Source organism: Rana temporaria, chromosome 1 (genome assembly GCF_905171775.1).
Source record: "Rana temporaria chromosome 1, aRanTem1.1, whole genome shotgun sequence".
NCBI classification, from domain to species: Eukaryota; Metazoa; Chordata; class Amphibia; order Anura; family Ranidae; genus Rana; species Rana temporaria.
In genome coordinates this window covers 242,551,292-242,570,377 of record NC_053489.1, presented here as the reverse complement: position 1 = coordinate 242,570,377, position 19,086 = coordinate 242,551,292, and the positions used below count along the sequence as shown (strand labels likewise).

The 19,086-nt window shown below is 46.2% G+C and overlaps 1 protein-coding gene across 1 annotated transcript in view; it reads left to right on the top strand.

Annotated features, from left to right (window-relative positions):
• Positions 1-229: 229 nt before the first annotated feature.
• Positions 230-19,086, top strand: part of GAL3ST1 (galactose-3-O-sulfotransferase 1) — a 79,293-nt gene continuing 60,436 nt past the window's right edge. Inside the window, exon 1 of the mRNA XM_040352080.1 lies at positions 230-613. The gene's annotated coding sequence lies outside the window, so the exon portion shown is untranslated. The remainder of the gene's footprint in view (positions 614-19,086) is intronic.

Below are 19,086 nucleotides of genomic sequence, written 5' to 3'. Positions count from 1 at the left end.
TCTTCTTGCAGTGACAAGCCCTATTAGCAACACCCACCTGTAAGTCACAGGCCTCCCTCCCCTGGGACAGTGGGACCCCCAGAGTCAAGCTTGTGAGACTGCTATTTGTTCTGCTAGCTGATAAGAAAAGCCTTGTTCTTTCTAGAAGCTGAATGGACTCTCTGTACTGTGCGCGAGAGAGCGAGGGGTGGAGAGAGAGTCAGAGTTGTTATAGAGGAGGGGCGGGCAGGGGGATGGAGACGTTGACTTTGTCATTTTAAGTCATTCTTCGGTTAGGAAGAAAGTCTTTTGCTCTGCTTTGTAGCAGCATTAAAATGACTTTTTGTCAATTTTTTAAGAGATGTATACATAAGCAATGAAGGTAAACACAGGAGAAGGAGAGATAAGAAGGCAATAAGGGAGGAGGGCCAGCAGACAGAGTGTGAGAGCAGTGACAGAGAAAGACAGCATAGTGTATTGAGGTCTCAGCTTTCCAGTCAGACCTACACAACAATTATTAGATAATAGCACACAATGCTTCTCTTATCGTGTATGTGGACTGCTACAAGCATGGGAAAAAACATTTGATACTGGGAAGAACTTACAGCCTGCTCCGGAGACTCCAGTGAGAGAGGTAAGTGACATTTGTTCATAGTACATAGAAGCATAGGCGTGTGGGATTAATGCTGTTTGGAAGCTGGCGACACACCAAATAAATGTGTAGAACAAAGGCAAGTTAAAAGCACATTGTACTTACTTCCTTTCCACCTCAATTCACATCACTTTAAAGTAACACCACACTCTGGTTTAAAAAAAAAAAAAAAGATTTTATTGAACTATGTATTCGGGAATTCAAAAAAGTCCCTTCTATTGCCCTCAACCTTTACCAAATCTCCAAATTCCTTTTTTTTTTTCTGTGCTCCGACTTCCTGATAGAGGGTGACTACGTTTGTTCTCCATGGTCTCACCGTATATTGGAACTTCGCCACCCAGGGGCAGACTGACCATTGGCCCTCTCGGGCACTGCCCGAGGGCCCCATGCCACTAGGGGGCCCCATCAGGGTTGCCAGGCTCAATAAAACCAGGGACAGTATGTAAAAATCTGTCCCTGATATGTCCAAAACCAACATGCTTTTCATGTGAAAATCCTGAGATTTTAGCTGCCCTGCCTATGCAATGCCTCCTGGCGTGGTGGCCATCTGTAAGCCCGAGGGCCCCATAATCTTCTATCGCCCAGGGGCCCCATGAGTTGTCAGTCCGCCCCTGTCGCCACCTATTCTTGCCCAATCCAGAGATGCACTAGGTAATGTGGGATTTGTAGTGTGCATATAGAGCAATGCACATGACTACAACTAACATGAATTGCTTATTACGCACAAAGGGAAGTGAGGGGAAAGAGGAGAGGTTCATGGAGTATACAGAAGGATCTTATAAGGTGGCTGAAAAATACACAGGAAGGAATTGTTTCATGAACAAGGAAAAAAGTGGAATTATTGGACCATTAAGTATTGGAAATATATGGAGAAGAAGCATATTTGTCCCTTTAACACAAGGATAAAGATCATTGGCCCAGATTCAGGTAGGGGCACGCACTGGTACGGTGGCACAGCGTACCGTTTTTACGCTACGCCTCCGTAAATTACTTGAGCTACGCTTCATTCACGAAGCATTTGCTCCGTAATTTGCGGCGGCGTTTCGTAAAAGGGGCCAGCGTAAGCGCGCGTAATTTAAATGATCCCGTAGGGGGCGTGGATCATTTAAATTAGGCGCCTTCCCGCGCCAAACGTACTGCGCATGCTCCGTCGGGAAAATGACCAGACGTGCATTGCGCTAAATCACGTCGAAAGGACGTCATTGGCTTCGACATGAACGTAAATGGCGTCCAGCGCCATTCACGAACGAGTTACGCAAACGACGCAAATTTTGAAAATCGCGACACGGGAACGACGTCCATACTTACCATTGGCTGCGCCTCCTAATAGCAGGAGCAGCCTTACGGCGAAAACGACGTACGCAAACTACGTAAAAAATGAGCGCCGTCCGTGTGTACGTTTGTGAATCGGTGTTAGTATGCAATTTGCATACTCTACGCTGACAACTACGGGTGCGCCACCTAGCGGCCAGCATCAGAATGCACCCTAAGATACGACGGCATAAGAGCCTTATGCCAGTGGTATCTTAGGCTACAGTCGGCGTATCGAGCTTTCTGAATACAGAAAGTTGATACGCCGGCGCTACTTAGCAATTACGCTGCGTATCTATGGATACGCAGGCGTAATTGCTTGCTGAATCTACCCCAGTATTTGCAACCATCTGACTCATTTTCAAATCTCATTGGAGTTTGGGAAGTCCTGGAACTGCGCTCCCCCACGTTCCTGCTGAAAAAAAGCCCTGGATTTAGCAAAAATAAATCATTATAACTTATGATTCTGTTATGTTAACTTTGTGAGCTTCATGACTCTAGTATATTCAGCAGACCCCAAAGAACAAAGAAAAAGGGACAAATATGATAGGGGTGATTCACTGTCTAAACCCACAGTTTAATTAACAGAATAAAAAGGAAAAACAATTTAAAAGTATGTCTTTGCAGACAGTCTATAAGAAATGTCAGGTCAGTTTAGCACTGTAAAGCAGTGGTCTCCAAACTGCAGCCTGGGGGCCAGATGTGGCCCTTTGCTTGCTTTTGTCTGGCTCTTGGGGCACTATTTCTCCCACTTATATGAGGAGCTATTTCTCCTACTGACGCCAACAATTGACCATAAATACTGCCACTAACATCAACAATAAAAGAAAACATTCCTGCCACTGACACCAGTAATGGGGCACTATTCCTCCAAACGACACCAATGATGGGCCACTATTCCTCCCACTGATACCAATAATGAAGCATAATTCCTGCCACTGAAACCAGTGATGGGACATTATTCCTCCCACCAATACCAATGAGCTGGCACTATTCCTCCCACTGACACCAGTGATGGGACATTATTCCTCCCACCAATACCAATGAGCGGGCACTATTCCTCCCACTGACACCAATAATGGGGCATAGTTCTTGCCACTGACACCAGTGACGGGGCACTATTCCTCCCACTGACACCAATGATGGGGCACTATTCCCCCCACTAGAGTTGCACGATTAATTGCAATCTTTTTCCCTTTCCGATCTTCAGCATGTTACGATCTTTCTAACAAGTGCAGAGAGTTCTCACAGCTGGGAAAACTAAATCCAGGCAGCCTGCCAAGTTTTAATACAACATGCAAATAAGTGGAAACAAAGTATCTTTTCGTTAATTTATCAAAGGAAAGAACTCAGCGTGTAGATGAAGGAAGTTTAACCATTTAAAGACCAAACCTTTTCTGACATTTGTTGCTTACAAGTAAAAAAAAGTAAAAAAAATCATAATTTTCTGCTAGAAAATTACTTGGAACACCCAAACATGATATATATATATATATTTTTTTTAGCAGAGACCTTAGAGAATAAAATGGTGGTTGTTGCAATATTTTATGTCACACCGTATTTGCGCAGCGGTTTTTCAAATGCAATTTTTTTAAAAAAATACACTTTAGTGAATGAAAAAAAAAAAAAACGAAACAGCAAAGTTAGCCCGATTTTTTTGTATAATGTTAAAGAAGATGTTACACCGCGAGAATCGTGATCTTTATTCTAAGCAAAAAAAAAATCGTGATTCTCATTTTAGCCAGAATCGTGCAGCTCTACCTCCCACCGACACCAATGATGGGGCATTATTACTCCCCCTGACATCAGTGACGGGGCACTATTCCTCCCACTGACACCAATGATGGGGCACTATTACTCACCCTGACACCAGTGATGGGGCACTATTCCTCCCACTGGCACCAGTGAGGCCCCGTACACACGGTCGGTTTGGTCCGATGAGAATGAACCGAAGTTCATTTTAATCGGACCAAACCGACCGTGTGTATAGGCCATCGGTCTGTTTTCCTACAGTCCAAAATTTTAAAACATGCTTCAAAACCGAACCAATGGACCGCTGCCCGATCGGACCAAACCGATGGTTAGTACCGAAAAGCATCGGTTCAAAACCCGCGCATGCTCAGAATCAAGTCGACGCATGCTTGGAAGCATTGAACTTCGTTTTATTCAGCACGTTGTGTGTTTGATGTCACCGCGTTCTGACCCGCTCGGATTTTGGACTGACGGTGTGTACACATATCAGGCCGTACGGCCACTTCAGAGGTGAACCGATGAAAACGGTCCATCGGACCATTCTAATCGGTTTTGTCCGACCGTGTGTACAAGGCCTGATAGGGCACTATTCCTCCCACTGACACAGTTCAGCCCCCCCAAAGTCCAAAGTACAGTAAACTAGCCCTTTGTTTAGAAAGTTTGGAAACCCCTGCTATAATGATAAGTATCACTATGACATGGTCGCCTGACATACATCGAATTTAGCTGAAACAAAGGAGATCTAAAAAAAATTATAACTAGGAAACAAACAATGTTTTTTTTCATGTAACAGAGAAACATTACAACAATATGAAGGGTTATATTTTAATACAGTCTTTGCTTTAAGATCTGTAAAATATTAGACAGGCAATTGTGGTTTAAAAAAGAGGGATGTTGAAATTGGATTGATTCCTTTTCATGCCTCTAAATGTAGCTGTATTTCAGCCAATGAGTTCAGGTACATTGGCATTTAGGTTTGTATTTCAGAGCGTTGTTCAAGAGAAAAAAAAAAAACCTTAAACCTGTGCTCAGAGAGGTGATACTCACACATATAAACGCACATGTATCAGTGTTGCCAACCTACCAGATTGAAATTTACTGGCACGACACCCGAAATTTACACGTTTTTACTGGCATTTGACAAAAAAGTTACTATATTACATTTTTAGGTGCAAATTTCAGTATTTAGGCTACAAACAAGTACGCTAGACAAATAGCAATGTGATTTAAGGTAGATATTAAGGTAAAAAAACATATTTCTGTTATTTTCGATATAATAAGGGCAAATTATTTAGTCACATCACCCCCTGCCTCCATCTCCCTCTGCCACCAACACCCCCTGCCTTCACCCCCCTCTGTGGTGCCACAATCTCCCCCTGCCTCCAATCTCCATGCGCAGTTCCGAACCAAATCGATCTCGGCTATTTTTACTGGCACATTCCCGCAACCACAGACATTTACGAACGGGGGAAAAAGGGCCCGTTTTTACGAACTGTCTGTAAAACTACAGACAGTTGGCAGCACTAACGTGTGTGCATGTCAAATTTTCCAGCCAATTTGTTCATGTACATAGTGGCATTTAGGTTTATAATTTAAAGCATTGTTCAATAGAATAAAAAAAAAACTCAAACCTGCGTCAGAGCAGTTCTACATACATTATTACCAGTAGCCAGAACGAATGAATATCCTAGCTAATAGAATTTGTTTACACCCATATATGCTGGATTTTTCTGCTAGCCCCTGGCTGAAAGATCCAACGTAGATAGGAGTATTTTAGCACGTCCATGTGCATCAAGTTATATGCGTAGTTGTTTTTTCGAACCTTATCATTTCTTTTTGCTGAGGCTAATTTATGAAATTCAGACCGTCAAGAACGCAGTGACCTACAACACTACAATGAGTCGTGAAAAATTAAGTTCAATGAATCCGAGCATGCGTCGAATTGATTCCGAGCATGCATGTTTTTTTGCGTGCCGGAATTGCATACAGACGATCTGAACTTTTCTTGTTGGAAAAATTGAGAACCAGCTCTCAAATTTTTGCTCATCTTGATTCACAGCGTATAGGTTGTGTATGTCTCAAAAATATTCCAATTGCACACCTTCCAGGAAAATGGCCAATAAGTAAAAGGGTGCTGAAACGATTACCGGCTGGGAACCGGAAAGCAAATCATATACACATATTCGCCAGCACACCAAGGATCATTTAAAAAACGTTTTTTAAATGATCCTTGGTGTGCTGGCGAATATGTGTATATAGGTTGTGTATGTGTCTTGTTTATGTAGCGGCCCCCCTTTTTTGTTAGTGGGGAATGGGAGATTTCACTTGCTCCCATTCACTAATTGTTAGTTTGTGCTGGTGCCAGTTCAGAACTGCCTCCTGGGTCAGTCTGTATGTCCAGGGGTACACTCCCACCCCTGGGCAACAGTTGGCGCTATAGGGGTTCTGACGGAACCATCCTTCCCCAGCAGCCAATCGGAGGAGTTCCCCTCTTTGGGCATGCAGAGCATTTCGTTGATGAAGAAAGGGACCCCAGCGGCTTGCTGGGTTCCAGATCCTAAGCTGGAGGCTGAACGGTGGGGGATTGGCTCGGGAGAACCTAAGTGCAGAGGCGGCTCTTTAATTAGGCAAATTAGGCGGTCGCCTAAGGCCTCACACTCACAGGGGCCTCGCGGCCGCCTAACCTACCCAATGCATTACCCCAGTTTTGAGGGACCTTAAAGTTGCTGTGCTCAGGCAGCGTTAAGAGCCCTGACTCAGAAGCGGGGCCGCCAGCGTCCCTAACAACCAGTGAATATCGGTGACACCACCCCCATGTGACGTTAATGACCCAGCATGCCCTCAGTCAATGACGTCACGGGGGGCGGGTTCAGCAGGTGACATTACCGGGTGGCCCCACCCCTTAGGTATTAAAAAACAGGATCTGGGGGCCACCTTGTTAAAGGGGACTTCCAGATTCGGATAAGCCCCCTGCCCGCAGACCCCCACAACCACTGGCCAGGGTTGTGGGGAAGAGGCCCTTGTCTTTGAATTATGTTTCCCATCATGGGTGTGAGTGGGGCCCCACACAAGTTTTGCCTAAGGCCTCACAAAGCCTAGAGCCGCCTCTGCCTAAGTGCAGAGGTTGTCTGTGAGGCCTGGACGAACCACCGGGGATCCGATCACTGCGCTACGTGACAGGTATTTTTTCTTTTGCTGTGAGTGGATGATCCTGTAGAATAAAATGTACTGGGAGGATTCGCTATCCGTACACTTCAATTATACCAAGAAAATTGACTACGCCTGTGACAGAGGCATTGTTTCCTCCCAGTGATCTGATTATTGCGAGCGACCTTTTGGCTGCCAGGCCCAAGTTAATTGCCTGTCCAAGGGGCACTTACCCACCCTGGCGAGGTTTAAATGATCTGAGCCGAGAGCAGGCTTGCTCTCTATGTTTTGATATCCAAGGCCTGACGCTACAAGTCCTTCCTACTCATCAACCTTTTTCCTATACTGTGTGTCATGTTGATGTTGGCCTTGTTGGCTCTGGAATAAAGCATTAAAAAGACCTCACGCTACCTGCTGGACACTTGTTCTTTTACCCACACTCACAAGCATCGCCATTAGACAGAAGAATTTGGTAACTTAATACGCTGATCCCAAATTAACCAGCGGCTCCTTCGGGGGTAGCGCTACATTTATGTTACACAATACTGGCTGCCTCCCCTGCCACTGGCAACCGAGGACAATGTTGACTGCATTTTATAGGCACTGCTGTTCTTTATATCTTGTCCTAGATGACGGCACAACTCCTCTGTACGTTCTGTTGTTAAGTACCTGTAGAATTGTACCTGTACCTATTTTGTACACTGCTTACAATTCTTCTGTTTTTTCAATAAAAACTTTGTGAAAGAAAATAATATTTTAGGCAATAGTCAGCAAAGGAAAAGGACAAAGGAGTGGCTGTAGATATAGCATACTTGGATTTTGCAAAAGCATTTCACACAGTTCCCCACATTTGGCTAATAAGGAAGTTATAGTTATAGGCTTAGAAAATTAAATTGTAAATGGATATAAAACAGGCTAAAACACCATATTCAGAGAGTACCAAATAATGAGTCATACTCAAAACAGTCTTTTAAAGATATGTTTATTGAGATTTACATATACACAAACAATGAGCCCAGGTTCACACTGGGCTGCGGGAATGAAGCCGTGCGAGTTCAGCTGAACTTGCACGATTTCACTCCCGCCTGTCAATCCCCATTTGGACGCGATTACAGAGACATCTGTGCAGTTTCAACGTTTAGGTCTGATTTATAACAAAACAAATATATATAACATATATAATATACATTAGGTTATTGAGTCATGCTGAAGAAAAATGTCAGCACCATAGACTAAGTTCCTGAGCCCTGAGGCGCTAAGGTAAGAGAAATATTCCATATTTTATCAAACAGGAGATCACTTTTGTAGATGAAAAGTGATCTTATATAGGGGTAGGCTATTATTAATCAGTAGAAGCCAGGTGGTTACAGTGGGTTGTGAGGTTCCCTTCCAGCTCAGGAGGATAGTCTTTCTGGCAAAAAAATATAACATTTGTAAAAATTGTTTAATGTGTATAGAAACAGCAATACTCTAAACCAGGGGTGGGCAATTATTTTTTCGATGGGGCCACATGAGAAACTAAAAATATTTTGGAGGGCCGGGCCAAAAGGCTTAACTCAATACTGCATAAAATCAATTGTATTTCTTTATAAAAAGCAGTAAATACCATTGTTGGACAACTGGTACGAGTACTTGTTATAGACATGGCACAGGAGGGGGGACAGAGGCTGGGGACATGGCACAGGAGGGGGACAGAGGCTGGGGACATGGCACAGGAGGGGGACAGAGGCTGGGGACATGACACAGGAGGGGGACAGAGGCTGGGGACATGACACAGGAGGGGGACAGAGGCTGGGGACATGGCACAGAGGCTGCAAATAAATTATCATATCACTTCTTCACATCATCAGTATGCTGTGTCTTCCTCCTGTGCCCCTTTCACCTCTCCACAGATCTGACCTGTGGAGAGGTGAAAGGGGCACAGGAGGAGGACACAGCATACTGATGATGTCTAGGTAGGATAGCACTTCACACTCTGCTGCTGGACTGAGGAGGACTCACCAGACAAGGCCAGGGCAGTGGCACTGAGGGCAGGCAGCAGGCGTCGCGAGGAGTCCTACTCCAACGAAGAGAGTGGAGACCAGGGTACACTCCAGGTCCGGGCACCAGCATGGCGGCTGGCCGACTGCTACAGTCAGTCAGTCGGGCGGGCAGAGCAGGCAGGCAGGCGCACTGGTCGGTCTCCGTCTGCCTTCACTCAGTCCACTTTCCGTCACAGTGGGGGTGCGTCTGCAGTGTGTCCACTACATCTGCTGCTGTGTGCTATCCCGCCGGTGCCGCTCTCCACAGAATCCACACATTCTACGATGTTCCTCAGTTTCCCCGCGCTGCTCTTTTGAATAGGCTGGCAGCAGTGTTGTTAGCACGAAAATGCGCTTTGATAATTGGCTGCGCGGCAGGTGGTGGTGGGCTGGGCGGTCAAAGAGGGCGAGGCTATGCATAATGTAGGAGGACTAGACGCTGCCTGCGCTGCGGCTCACATTTGGATCTTTTTACGGGCACATTTCCCTTATTACGGACTTTTACGAACAGGGAAAAAGTGCCTTTTATTTACGTACTGTCCGTAATTCTACGGACGGTTGGCAACTAGGGTTTTCCCAATACCACTTTTTTAGGACTGAGTACAAGTACCGATACTTTTTTTTATGTACTCGCCGATACCAAATACCGATACTTTTTTTTAAATGTGTCCCCAAATGCAGCCATGTCCCCCGTATAACAGCTATGTCCCCCGTATAACAGCCATGTCCCCCGTATAACAGCCATGTCCCCCGTATAGCAGCCATGTCCCCCGTATAGCAGCCATGTCCCCCGTATAGCAGCCATGTCCCCCGTATAGCAGCCATGTCCCCCGTACAGTAGCCATGTCCCCCGTACAGCAGCCATGTCCCCCGTACAGCAGCCATGTCCCCCGTACAGCAGCCATGTCCCCAGTACAGCAGCCATGTCCCCAGTACAGCAGCCATGTCCCCAGTACAGCAGCCATGTCCCCAGTACAGCAGCCATGTCCCCAGTATAGCAGCCATGTCCCCAGTATAGCAGCCATTGTCCCCCGTACAGCAGCCATTGTCCCCCGTACAGCAGCCATTGTCCCCCGTACAGCAGCCATTGTCCCCCGTACAGCAGCCATTGTCCCCCGTACCTACTGTTATCACCGCGCATAGACACTCCCCCTTGGACGGATCTGTCCAATCACGAGCAAGGGGGAGTGTCTATGTGACTCCCCCTTGCTCGCGATTGGACAGATCCGTCCAAGGGGGAGTGTCTATGTGCGGCGGGGAAAACAGCTGTTCAAACAAACGCTGTCTGTAATGTTCCCCGCCGCGGTGATTAACGTGGCAGCGGCGGCGGCGGGGGAGCGGGGAGGGGGGGGAAGTATTCTATTTTAGTATCGGGGGTATTAGCGGACTCGGTATCGGGACAATCCTATTGGCAACACTGCCCGGGGGCCGGATTAAAAGGTCCGCCGGGCCGTATATGGCCCGCGGGCCGTAGTTTGCCCAGGTCTGCTCTAAACAGTCTATGGTTATTAGTGGTGTACCCCAAGGTTTAGTATCGGGACTCTTTCTTTCAGTACAATCTTTTTTTATTGAAATATTTGAGAGGTAAGAACAACAGTAATGATCCCACGCAGGGGATATAAACATAAAGTATATCATGGCACATCTTAGTAATACAGATTAAAAGTATATTTGATTGTAGAAATTGTCAAACATCAACAGCCCTCCGGCCAAGACCGGGGGTCAACATAGGGTAGATTAATTTCTCCAGGGTTAAGGCGTGGGTTAGTCCACATAAAGTTTGGAAAACAAGACTAGAATTTGGGTCTTACAGACAAAAAAATAAAAAACAAAAATAAAACACAAAACAAAAAAAAAAAGAGAAGAAAGAGAGAGCGAGAGCGAGAAAAGGAAAGGAGGTACAAAGCAGGAAGGTTGGGTAGGAAAAGGGTTCAAGGTTCCCCCAGGTCGGGAGGGTAGAGGAGGTCATTTAGTGAGGCCTAGGCTGGTCGGGTGCAAAGTTGGAAGAGAGTAGGATCACCACGGGCCCCACACCTTAAGGAACTTGGCGTGGGAATCAGGTAGAATACTAGACATCGTCTCATTAATCATGAGAGTCGTTAAGGTGCTCTTCACCTCTGCAAACGAGACAGCCAGGTAACAACAAAACCTGGGGAATGCCCAGGGAAAAACCAAGCCTACTTACTGACCAGCTCGCAGAACAACCAATTAACCTGTCTAACATTATGCGTTAAAAACAGGGGTTTTGTCGGCACGCATTTGCAAACGCATGCGTGAGCCACGCCAAGGCACCCTGTAATCTGTGGTCCTAACACTAAACAATGAGTGTCCCCACAATGGAGGCACATGCATTCTGATGGATAGATAAGGGCAGGTGGACTGAAGGGGAGCCACCCCTCCTCAAAGGTGCAGGAGCACACCAAACACCCAGCATGTAGCACAATGGCTGCAAAGGTGTTGGTGCACTGCTGGACCAATACAAGCACCACAGGTGAAACATAAACGTGTCCACCGCCCCATCTATAGCTGGCCATAGCAGTTAGTAGCATTGGAAGGCTAAAGCAGATAACAGGTTTCTTCCAGGCCCTAGCTATTGTACGCTTTGCAGCGATAAACAAGTAGGTGGCTAACTTTTTCTGATAAGAAAAGAGGCCCGGGATCGGGCAGTGGAGTAAGGCCAATTTGGCATCCTTGCGGGGGGGATGTATGGAAGAGAGTGGACAGAAGACCACCAGATATGAAGTTCGTCTCCACGCTGACCACAGCCCCTGAAGCATCTATCGCTGCAGGATGGGTTTGATTTGGCAATAAGGGATGGAACCCAGTACCAACAGAGAAGTACCATATAGGCTGCCTCTAAGGTAGCTATGTTAAAGGAGCATTTCGCAATATTAGACCAGGCTATGCTCCAGTCCGCCGGATCGATGTGTGCCAAGTTTCGCTGTTTGACATAAGACAAAGAGGTTGGAGTTCCACTTGAGTTAAGGGAGGAGTGAATCAAAGATATGGTACCCGGAGATCCTGGGGAGTGTTGGCACATTTGCTCAAAGGCCGTTTTCTTGTAGGGAAAGCATCATTGCTTCTGAGAGAGGAGATCCAGTGTCGTAGTTGAAGATAGCGGAAGAATTCCACCGGGGGAGCTTCATGAGCCTCTTGGATTAAAGCCCATGAGGGGAAGATGCGAGTCCCAAGAAAATGACAGACCTGGGAGAATCCATGGGCTGGCCACTAGGCGAAAACATGAGGTTGTTCTAAGCCAGGGCAAAACAGTGAGTTATTAAGGAGGGGAAGGAGCGGGAGGGACGTGGACATGAGCCCATCCGAGTACCGAACCGAGTCCCAGAGTGTTAGGCTGTTGGCCATCAGAGGGCTGAGTGAGGGGGGGTGCATTTTAGGAAGAAGCCATAAGAGGGCAGAGATGGGGACCGGTGCACAGTTGGGGATTTCCAGGAGAACCCAGAATGAAGTATCGGAGATAGCTTGAAGCATCGTAAGCTGGGAGATTTGTGAAGCTTGATAGTATTTGGCAATGTTCGGGACTTCAAGCCCTCATCTCAGTCTAAGGGTAAGGCGGGAAACCCTGGGACGCTTGTTGGCCCAGATAAACGAGAGAAGCCTTTTCTGGAGTAGACGCAAGAAAAATGTAGGGATCTAAGATAAGGTGGGGAACCGCCAGGATGCCATGAGCGCGGTAATGGTACGCAACAGGGGATAGTAGTTAGCTGAAAAAAGAGAGGAGTAAGAGGGGATCAATTTAACACCCAAATATTCTAAAGTAGAACAGGACCAGTGGTATGGGAAAGAGGATTGTTGGAGATGCGTGACCAGGGAGCTTGAAAGTGAGATGTTCATCGCAGTGGTTTTGTGGGGATTAATATGGAGCCCTGAGATGGCGTCAGCAGGGATTGTAGATTGGGTAGGGACACAATTGGGTTAGTTAGGGTCAAAAGAACATCGTCCGCAAACATATTTACCCTGTAACATTCGCTTGCGTATGGGATGCCATTAATGTTCGGATCAGCTCTAAGCCATGGCCAGGGGTTCAAGGGCAAGGCTGAAGAGAACAGGGATAAGGAGAACAGGAGAACACTGCCGTGTTCCTCAGCAAATGGTGAATGGGGGCGATAAGCAGCCCGCAGGGGAAGAGAAGAGACGAGAACCGAGTCTCCGAAGCCCCAACGTTGGAGCACGTAGCGAAAGTAGTCCTACGAGAGGGAATCGAAAGCTTTATACATGTCGAGCGAAAGAAGAAACCCCAGGATTTTGAAGTGGTGCAGCAGGGAAATCAGGTGAACCACCTTCTGAATATTGTCTCCAGCCTGACGACCAGGCACAAAGCCTATCTGGTCCCTGTGAATCAGAGAACGAAGGTGTTTATTGATGCGTGAACACAGGATCTTGCCCAATAATTTCATATCCTCATTCAAATCGGGCGGAAAGCTTGGGGGTCATGGGCTTCTACAGAGGTCTTCAGAATCATGGATATGTGCGCTTGTAAAGAGTCAGAGGAAGGCAGAGCTCCCTGTTTCCTACTATTAAAGTATGCTGTCAGATGGGGGAGCAGGAGGGAGGAAAACTTCCGGTAATATAGGCCGGAGAAGCCATTTGAGAGTCTAATGCCTTTGATGGCCTGGGCCACCTCCAGCTCAAAAATGTCTGCATTAAGGGCTGTGTGAGCCGCAGATGAGAGGGGGGAGATGTAGGTCACGGAAAAAGGCATCTGCTAAATCACAGGGGAAGGAAGGGGGATTCCTGTATAAAGTGATCAAAAAATCAGTGAAGGCTGCTGTGACTTTGGTCGGGTCGGAAGTAAGGTCACCTCCGGCCCAATCAAGGTCAACCGGTTGGTGGGTATGGCCCGTAGCCTTGAGTTTTCTGGCCAACATTGCACCTGGTTTGTTTGCACAAAAGTTAAATTTGTGTTTGACCCATCGCAGGGCTTTTTCGGCTCTGTCGGTAGATAATAGATCCAGTTCCGCGACAATGGTATCGTGAGCCTTCTTGTTGGCTGGGGTGGGGTTGGATTTCCATGTCGCATTGGTGGATACCAGGTGGGCCATGAGTTCTTGAATTTTATTTTTCCTTTGCTATTGACAGGAGGAAGCAGGCTGAATGCAGTGGCTCGCATGGTGGCCATGTGGGCCTCCCACAAAGAGATATCAGACATCACAGAGCCTACGTTGTCTGAAAAAAGTGCTGGAGGTGGGAGTGAAGTTCAAGGGGGGCGTCCTGGGATGTTAAGAGAGAGTTGTTGAGCCACCATTGATAAGGTGAGCCAGTTAAGCCAGTGAGCGCAAGCGAGAAGACTATGGGATCGTGATCTGACCATGGAGAGGCAGGGATCATTATCTTATGTATGTAAGAAATGAGTCGCAGGGGGATAAAGACGTGGTAAATCCTGCAGAAGCTATCATGTGGATTGGAATAAAAGGTTAATCACGATCACAGGGGTGATGTTCCCTCCATGCGTTCACCAGGCCGTGTGATTGCAAGAGGGATCGCATTTGGGCTTCTACAGCCAGGTCATGGGAGAAGGACGCTCCTTGTGCACACTTCCTGTCCACTGAGGAATCTAATGTTACGTTCGAATCGCCCATAAGAACGAGAGTATCGAAACAGTGCTGGGAGACCACGTTAAGGAGGTGTCAGAAAAATTTGTGTTGGAAGCGGTTAGGCGCATAGTAGGCTACCAAAGTTACGTCACCATTTAGTGCGCCTTGGAGTAACAAATATCTACTGGATGGATCTGCGATTTCCTTAGTACAAAAAAATAAGAGGTTGTGCCGAAAGGCAATTAGAACTATGTTTTTCAGGTGCGGAAGCAACGTAGAAGGTGGGGAAATGAGGAGAGAGGAATTTTGGGGTGGAGGAGGAGAAAAAACCTGGTCTCTTGTAGGCATACCACGTCAATGTGGCTAGGTTTTAGAAGATGAAATACCTTTGTACGTTTTACTGGCAAGTTAAACCCATGGATATTGTGCAAATTAAACTTCAACGAGGTCTAAGCCATAGTGAGGAGACGAAGTTGGGCTGAACTGTGGAAATTCCGTAGCGGCCTTCAGGGACTGGTATTTTGGGCCATAATCGAGCTCTGACCTGGGGGGACAAGAAAGAGAAATAGCAGAGCAGGGAAAAAAGGAGAAAGGAACAGAAGAGGGGAGAAACAAAACAAATACTATAGGAAGGAGGGTAGTACTACGTACATCACGGCATTAACCACATTTAATGGTAAGATGCGTGAGGCTTGGGTGCCGCCGGACACATGGCTGTTGTTAATTTGAGGGAGTCTTGGCCAGGGTAAAGGAGGGGGGATAGTGAGTACATAAAAAAAAGGGACAGTGGGGTGGGCGGGGGGGTTTCTGACAAACGGAAGATGCAACAGGCCCCCTCGGGGGGGGGGGGGGTAACAATTAATGTGTGAGGGGCCAGTATAACAGTAAAACAGGTCACAGTAAAACTTACGGACATGCATTAGTGCGTTGGCACAACAACTCAATGATAACACAGGGGAACCATTCACGGGATATGTCCTGGGTCTACAGGGAGGAAATAGGGCCACGGAGCCCCAAACCAGCTGGTTAAGGGAATAAAGCATAGGACCCACCGGGAAAACCCCCGGGGTCAGTATGTCCCCGCAAACCCATGAGGGGGCAAGTCCCCCCAGGACCCTAGAGTGAACAAATACAGGGGGTTTGATGCCCAAGGCTATATCAGGCTATATCTGGGGCTCACAGGCAGGGGCTTAGCTGGCAATAGATCGGGCAGATGGGGAGAAGGGAGGGTACACCGGTACAGGAGGGAGGACTGGGACTGGGTAGGGGAAAGGGGTGGGGTAAGAGGGTTATGTGGGCCCTGCGTGCGAGCCCCAACTATATCAACATCAGCATTAGCAAATGGTAGAGGGTGAGCAGAGCCCTGTAAGTGGCAGAGGGGTTGTCGTGTCCATTACATGCGTACAAGCATCCCAAGCTACTCCACAGCATGGTGAGAGTGGGCTCTACGGGACTCTTACTTTAACCTTATTATAATGGATATAGAGTGTGGGATTTAAAGTAACATCGCGTTTGGCCTGAGGTATATCATAGCCGATTGGCGCCTTTTGGAAATGCACGGAAAGGCCAGAGGACAGACCTCGGCAAACCTCGGGATCGGAGTCTTTCCGAGGTTTGCCGAGGTGTCCTCTGGCCTTTCCAGTCGTTTTCGAGGCTCTCCGGCGCCCCTCACCTCTGGTTGAATGCGGTATTGCATGCCATTGAAGTCAATGCGGAACGAATTATTTTGGTTTCCATTGACTTCAGTGGGGAAACTCGCTTTGATATGCATGAACTTTGGATTGCGAGCATTCTCCTGGAACATATTATGCTCATAATCTGAGGTTCTACTGTACGGTACTTAGGAAAGTGCATTTTTTGTTTATTTATTTTGTAGAAAATTTAACTAATGTAATATAGCGATGGTTCCGCAGGGTTGCTACGTGTTACAGTATCCACACATTTCACCCTGCTGCCAGACATCCATTAGACACACTCCTCAGTCAATGTTTTGTTTTGTTTTTATTAGGGGATTGAACTTGGTTGGGGAAAAGGGACATGGGGCGCACATAGGATAAATTTGTACTTTGTAGAATAAAGTAACTGCGTGACACTTCTCAGCAGAATAAGATAGCTGACCCTAAACTTGACACTTTTACCTCAGAACACTTCTTCCAGCACACTACTTCACTGTCAAATTTTAGTCTCCTGCCACACCATCAGCATGACTAGGCCTCACTCTGAATAAGTCCCAGTGTTTTTACTTGCTGGCCCCTTGTGGGCCAGGGTCTGCAGTACCCCTTTGTGGCAGCAACGTATTTACTTTAGAAGAATAAATGTAGATGGACTACTGATCCCAGCAAGTCTGACTTGCAAATCCTGCTGCAGCGACTTGACACAACAAACTCTCACAGTCTCTCCCTCTGGCTCTACATCCAGCTCCCCTGGCATGTCTCTTTCAGAGCTTTCCACTGTGCTTTCCATTTACCGACACCTGCCCTGGATCCTTCCTGAATGACTTTACTCAACTGTCCAACTGTCTCTTCATGACCGTATAAGGAGAGGCTCCCTCCCAACTCCCAGGCTCCCCACCTGAGGTGCACCCCCCCAGAAAGGGGTTCCCTCAGACACGACAGTCTAACACTCCATTATCCAGTTCACCCAGCCGACAACCCCCCCCCAGCAGGCTGACCATGGGTATATGTAGGAGGCTTGTCCCCCTGCGAATCCTAGTTGGGGATTGGTCAGAGCTCCTCACATGCGCCCCATGTCACTCCAGCTCTCTGCCCTGCATCTTTTCCAGAACCTTCTCCCTGGAAACAGAGGAGGTGCCCAAGAGCTGAAGTACATGTCAGTCACCTACTGCTATACTAAACAACTCCCCTGCCCCCAGATCAAAAGAAACAGACCTAGCTCACAGCATAGGCCTGCTTAAATTTTACCTGCACTGGCAGCTTACACAAAAATGACACTTAGCACCTATTTAGCTAAGGTATAGGGTGCTACAGTAAATTAATTCTAACTGAGGAAAACTGACATAGGGTGATGAAAATTGATAAACGCATGTGAACTGATGAAGTAATTTGATGTTAACTAATGAAAATGCATGTAACAGCATTAAAAAATGTAAAAACTGAAATTAAATATAACATTCTGTTTGCCTAAATGTTTTCTTCTCTGCAGACGTATTTAGGATACAGCATTATAGACTCCCACCTAGAACATGAGACTTGGGCTGGCCTAGAAAGCAGAGCTGGCATCTAAAGCATAGTCTCCCACATTTAGGTGTTGTGTACAAAAGCGTTTGTGTTTGGCTGCTGACATGCATTTCGTAAAGATCAAGAACGCAGTCTTAGAAATTTGAATTGAATAGTACAGGGTAGTATTAATTTGTGCTTTTGCTATGCAGTGCATTGTTGTGCATGTCCTGTTGTGATGCGTTTGTATTGCTTTTTTGTGTCTGGAAAAGTAAATAGGAAAGTAGTGCATAGTAAATGCACCGAGATCTAAAAAGCAGACCATTTATTTCTTCCAAGAAATAGGTGAAAACATACAGTATTGCAGTCTGTGCCTTTCTGTCATGGTGGCAACCCATCCACTTATCTTGTACTGGTGTCATAAGAACAAGAAGTGAAGGAAAATATTCACACTAGGGTCACAGACTGATATAAAAACCTAATACATTTTTTATTTCTTCCCTGCACTATCCAAACCACTATTATGCTGCGTACACACGATCGTTTTTCGGCATCTAAAAAAATGTCATTTTTCAGCATGATGTCCAAAAAACGACGTTTCTCCAACTTCATCATTAAAAACGATGTTGCCCACACACCATCGTTTTTGAAAAATGATGAACAAGGGCAGTGACGTACAACACGTACAACGGCACTCTAAAGGGGAAGTTCTATTCGCCTTTGGGCTGCTTTTAGATGATTCCTTGTTAGTAAAAGACGATTCGCGCTTTTTTGTTTGTTACAGCGTGATGAATGTGCTTACTCCATTTTGAACGGTAGTTTTACCAGAACGAGCGCTCCCGTCTCATAACTTGCTTCTGGGCATGCGCAGGTTTTAAAACGTCGTTTTTGCCCACACATCGATCATTTTTTACAACACGAAAAACGACATTTCATTCAGAAGCCGAAAAACGATGTGAAGCCCACACACAAACATTTTAAATGACATTTTAAAAAACTTAGTTTTTTTCATGCCGAAAAATGATCGTGCATTAGGCATTAGATCTTAAAGCATAATTACACTGCAAACCAAAAACAAGATTTAATTTGTTTTTAATATTCAAATCAAGTACTAAACAAATAGTAAAAAAAAAGAGAATAATAGGCGCTCCTTCTGATTCCTTCCACCCCACTGCGCCAATGACTGTGCGAACCTCAAAAAAAGCAGCTACTTAAATATTAATAATGTGTACCAAAAAAATATTCAAATCAAACTCACCCATCCATTCATGTCTCAATGCTTTATTTTGCTGAGAAATCGCCTTGAAAAGCACCTCTGGTCTTGGCCATCTTAAATAATCTTCTAGATTGTAAGCTCTAGCAAACAGGGCCCTTTGATCCCTCCTGTATTGAGTTGTATTGTAACTGTACTGTTTGCCCCATCTTGTAAAGCTCTGTGTAAACTGTTGACGCTATATAAATCCTGTATGTTAATAATAATAATAATAATAATAATT